Here is a 5,546-nt window from a genome sequence, read left to right on the forward strand (position 1 = left end):
GTAATTGCTTTTGTAAGCTACTAGCCTTATTTATACGATACTCAGATGTTACAGTGCTTTCATTAATTTATGCAGACAATATTGTCAAATTAACGCTCCAGAAGTGCACAGGAGGGGGAAACTTCCCAGGAAAGTTGCACATCTCATGGTCCATTTGCATCATTTACTTGCAACCACAGAAGAGTTTCCTGGTTTTATATATTTCTCTTTGGAAGTAGAGTGGTTTGGTGGCAAAAAAGCACTCAAAATACATCAGCATTGCCAAGGCAGAAATATGAAGCGGTAATTTGAGGATCTTGGGGGCATTTGCAGACTATTAAACTAATGGAACAGCTGTTGCTGACAGAGGGGCAAGGATTTCATAGGTTTGGGAAACTCTTGTAATTATATTTAGGCTTGGTAGTGTTGTTGCAGATGTTGGAAATTCAGACACTAACTGTTCAGCAACTGAATATAGTCAATATTTGTGCTGGCTTTGTGTGGCCAGGTTTTGGTAGTAGGGCACCCATAGGGGTGGCTTCTATGAGAAGCTGCCAGAAATATCCTCCATGTCTGGCAGAGCTACTGCCAGCCAGCTCCAAGATGGACATGCCACTGGCCAAAGCTAAGCCCATCAGCAATTGTAGTAATGCCTCTGACATAACATATTAAAGAAGAAAAAAACCCCTATTGTGCAGATATAATTGCAGCCAGAAAGGAGCTGAGTAAGAAGATGTGAGAGGAACAACTCTGCAGACACCAAGGTCAGTGCAGGAGGGGCAGGAGATGCTCCAGGTACCAGAGTAGCCCATGGTGCAGCCCATGGTGAGGCAGCTGTGCCCCTGCAGCCCATGGAGGACCATGAGGTGCAGGGATTCACCTGCAGCCCATGGAGGAGACCTGCACCAGAGTGGGTAGATGCCTGAAAGATGGCTGTGAACCCATGGGAAATCTGTGCTGGAGAAGGGTCCTGGCAGGGACCTGAGGACCCTTGGATAGAGGAGCTCAGGCTGGAGCAGGTTTCTTGGTAGAACTTGTGACCCTGAGGGTATCTATGGATTCTACCAGCCTTGTGGTATTTAAGATCAAACTTTGTCATAATGACAAATTTGGAGTGACTTGGGAAAACCAAGACCTCGAAGTCTCCTTTTGATCATCAAGGCAAGTTCAAAATTGAATAAAGTAATGTGAAGAGTTTGTGACTTGAGTTGGTCATAGCTTCCATAGTCTTTCTCTCAGAGAGATTGGTCTATCTTTTCTGTATCCTGAAGACTAACTAGATCCTGTGTTTCTACCTGACCATGATAACACAGTACCTGCTACTGGGACTTGTTTTAAAAGTTTTGGGATTTGGGCACAGACAACCATAACAACAGAAACGGCATAAAATTTTCATTTATTTCTATATAGGTCTCTAAAGAAACTTCCCTCTGCTATAAAATACTTATTTTTCAAGTACTTCCTGGATGACTGCTGGGTGAGAATCCCATCAGTTTGGATGTTGTACACATCCACAGAATAAACATCAGTTTGTGATTTCCAGACTGGGAATGAAGCTCCTGAAGCACAAGTCTGACTTTTGTTGTAAATGCCTAGTACCCCCTCTACTGAACTTACCAGAAATTTCTGGAATTGTAGGACTGGACTTTTTTTTTTCCCCTTTCTTTTTTTTTTTTCCTTTTAATGATAACAGAGAATTTTTAACAAAAATACCCATGAAACCAATGCACAATGAGTGTAGATAACACAGAAAATTAAGAACTGAAGAGCTGTATTTATATAAATTCTGGTTTTTTGCTAATAATTATATGGTAACAAAATGCTGAACTAATAGTACCAAATACAAGAAAAGGAGAAAAAAAAGTCAATACTTATTATATTCAGACTCAGAATGGTCAGATAGCTATGACCAGTTTTTGACACATTTGCCAATATTTCCTTCTGTCCTCCTCTTAGTGCTGTCTGGTGAAACCTGATGAGTGTACACAATGGATAAATCCATCCAGGGTTTAACTTCAGAGGAATGACTCTCTGGGGACATGCTCAGTCCATTAAGGTGAGCAGGGAATGCAAGCTGATTGGCATCTCTCCAACATTGCAAGATTGCTTCTAAAGCTGGAGAAATGCATTTAGCACGTAGGCTTTTCCCCCCAAAATGTATGCGTGGCTGTGCGTACTGTGTTTTCAAGAATATGATTATCTTTAAAAGATAAACTGCTTGGATTTCTTTTTTATTCCTCTTGTTTGTTTATGGATTTGTAAGCTGAGGGAACTCCCTCTTGATTTGGGAACTTTTTTTTGTTTTGCTTGGTTTTATTCTAGGAAGCTGCCCTTCTTGTTTATGATGAGAAGAACAGAGTCTGTAGGTGTTCAACTAACCTAAAGTAAAATGGGAAATCTGGTGTCCTAACAAAGATTAGGACAATCTCTTCAGGCTTCACCTTGCCTTGAGAAACAATTTAGAAATGTCAGTAGATTGCTGGTGACACTGCTAAGATGAAACCTAGAAGAAATCCTCTTGCTTGGAATCAAATATGCTTATTGATGAGTGAACTTCCCAAGGTTTCTAAATTTTAATTCTTTTAAAATTGTCTCCCTGGAAGACCAGTGAGCCAGAGCAGGAACCACCCTGTTGCTCTGTGCTTGTGCTGTGGCTTGTTCAAAGGAATCCACATTATGATCAATCCACTGAAATGCTAAAATTATGAAAAGCAATGCCCTGTTCCTTGCTCAAACTTGTGCTTTGCACTCCTTTTTAAAAATTAGTCCCTCCAAATAACAGCTATGGGCTTGAAGGGACTGACAAACTGAAGCTTGCCAAATGTTAAGATAGAATAGCTAAGATGGGAAAGGTTGCTATGTGTGAGAGGAGAGCGGAGTAGAGGGAAAGAACTGCCTCCCTCAGCCTGCTGGCTACACTGCTTTTGATGCAGCCCAGGATACAATTGGCTTTCTGGGCTGTGAGAGGACATCGCCACCTCATGTCCAGTCTCTCATCCACCAGCACCCTCAGGTCCTTCTTGGCAGGGCTGTTCTTGATCTGTTCATCCCCCAGCCTGTGTTGATACCGGGGCTTGTACCGACCCAGATGCAGCACCTTGCACTTGGCCTTGTTGAACCTCCTGAGGTTCCCGCGAGCCTGCTTCTTGAGCTTGTCCTGATCCCTCTGGATGGTATCTCATCCTTCGTGCATGTCAACAGCATCAATCAGCTTGCATTCACCTATGAACTTACTCAGAGTGCCTTCAACCAGTGCACCTGACTGCTCCGACTCCGAGCGAGTGAAGAGGTGAGCACCTGCCGGGGGATGCTCAGCCAGGGGACGCGGTGGGACAGACCAAGGTGCGATGACGAGCAGGAGTGGGTTCAGGATGCGACATTTCCCGCAGTGTCCGCACGCCGTTGCCTGCAGCGGGAGGGACCCGCACCTCCCGGCAGCGCCCCCAGAGGGCGCTCCCAGCCCCCTTTTGGCGGCGGCCGGGCAGCCCCGGCCCGCGGAGCCCCCGGCGCCGGCCCCGACACTGGCTGAGGTCTCGCATGTGCCAGTCGTCGGAACTCACAACATGCTCGTTCATGAGAGCCACTAACACAGGGGACAGACTTTCCAGAAAAAAAGCAGTAAGGTGTATAGAAAACGTGGAGTTTTTTCTTCCTTAAGGACCATTTTTTTGATAAATCGTGATGGTTTTGGCTGGGGTAGGGTTAATTTTTTTCGTAGGTGTTCCTATGGTGATTTTACCCTTCGAACTCTCTCCCCTATCCCACCGAGGGGAGTGAGAGCCTGCGTTGGGCTGAGCTGCCGGCTGGGGTAAAACTACGACATTAATACACAAAGCTCTTGAAATAATTGTAGGGTCACTACTGCAAATACCACACGCAGGGAAAAATGGGTTACATTTATTTCGATAAGCTCTTCATTTCAAGAAGTAACCAGCAACAAAGGAAGAAAAAAAAGTGGTCAGTCTCTTGTGGGATGCTCATGGGACTCAGGGAGGATTTCACATGCTTCCTTCTGGTCTCCTCTCTCCCCCTTGTGCTTTAACTGTAACTAGTTAAAACGACTTTCCTATGCTTGGAATAGTTTTGATAGTGGCTGAAAATGCAGATGCTGAGCATGCTCAGCTTTACTTTGAATAAAAGGAGCTGTGGGTGAAATAAAGTCTCAAAGAAGATTCAGTACTTCATGAAATCTTATGAAAAGTACAATTTTTTGAATGAATACATCAAATGAGTTAACTTAGATTTCAGGGAGTTCTTTTTTTTCCATGATTCTCTATGCCAGATATTTTAGGATGATAGATATATAGCAGGGTATGCTGTACTTTGCAATTCCAATACTTTTTAATTGCATCAATATCTTTGGGATCGGTCTCACTGAAAAGTTGCCTGTCTTTCAGCTAATAGAGTTTGCTTCAAATAAATACGGTTGCTCCTGTCCTAATGGTGAATTCAAATCTGCCAAAGTACTAATCTGTCTTTCTGAGAAGGAAATAAAGCAAGAAAAATTCAGTGGTTTTAATTTTTTCATACTATAAACAATGTGGTAAACTCCTGTAAATGTTTGGGATGCATCAATGTTTTCCTGAATCCGCCAGTTATGGTTTTTCAGGGCACAACTCATATTTGTTTGCAGACACTGGCAGGGCTGACAGTGTGCTCTGACAAGCTGCAGGCATAGGCTGCTTCAGCAGATTCCAGGGATTTATTCTCACTGTTTATTCCAAAAATAAGCACATCTCCTCCTAATAAATGTTGTATGCAAATGTGGCTCAGTCATTTCTACACGAGATTCTAATTCATTCATTTAGAGATGTTCATTTTGTAGTGTATGCAAATTTGCATATCTAATTCAGCAAAGGCAGGAGCAATCTTTTATTCTCATCACTTCTGACATTTTAATCAATGATTTATGTCTTATTCTTACATTTATTATCCCTCCCTTGGAATGCTAAGGCAGATTATTATGCATTGATATTTCTATACATATATAAAGCTCATTAAGACTTTGACAGAAGAATGGTCAAAGTGCAAGAACAGGGGGCAGGCATTTGGGGGCTTATGCTTTACCTTCTCTTCAGGCTGGTTTTGCTCATTTGATAAACAGCTTCCCTGTGTCACTGTTGTTCCATCTGTGCAATAGAGATAGCACTGCCCGAATTCAGAGGTGCAACTAATTGGAGTTTTTAAAGCTTCTTGAGCTCCCTGGCTGGAAACTGTTATATAATATTCTTCTGATCACAAAGAAAATGAATGAGGTATAGTTCTATGTAATGGAGAAATCATCCATTATTTCTAGTTTTTGTCTGTGTCTAAAGGCGGCTGCAGAAATGGTTTCTTCTTCTAGAGACTACCCCTTGTAGGAATTCACAGTCACACACTCACTGACTTTCTGACAAAACACAGCTTTTACCGCTATTTCCTTCTTCTGACATCGTTGGCTTTCCAGATCTGAGGGACTAAAGTGGATTTTATTACCTCCTAGGCACCATCAACAGAATAACTTATCTAGTCTCAATGCTAGTCAGTCACTCCTCTGTGAATCCTTGGAGGGCAGTTGAGTTACAAAG

This window comes from Chiroxiphia lanceolata, chromosome 4 (genome assembly GCF_009829145.1).
Source record: "Chiroxiphia lanceolata isolate bChiLan1 chromosome 4, bChiLan1.pri, whole genome shotgun sequence".
Lineage (NCBI taxonomy): Eukaryota > Metazoa > Chordata > Aves > Passeriformes > Pipridae > Chiroxiphia > Chiroxiphia lanceolata.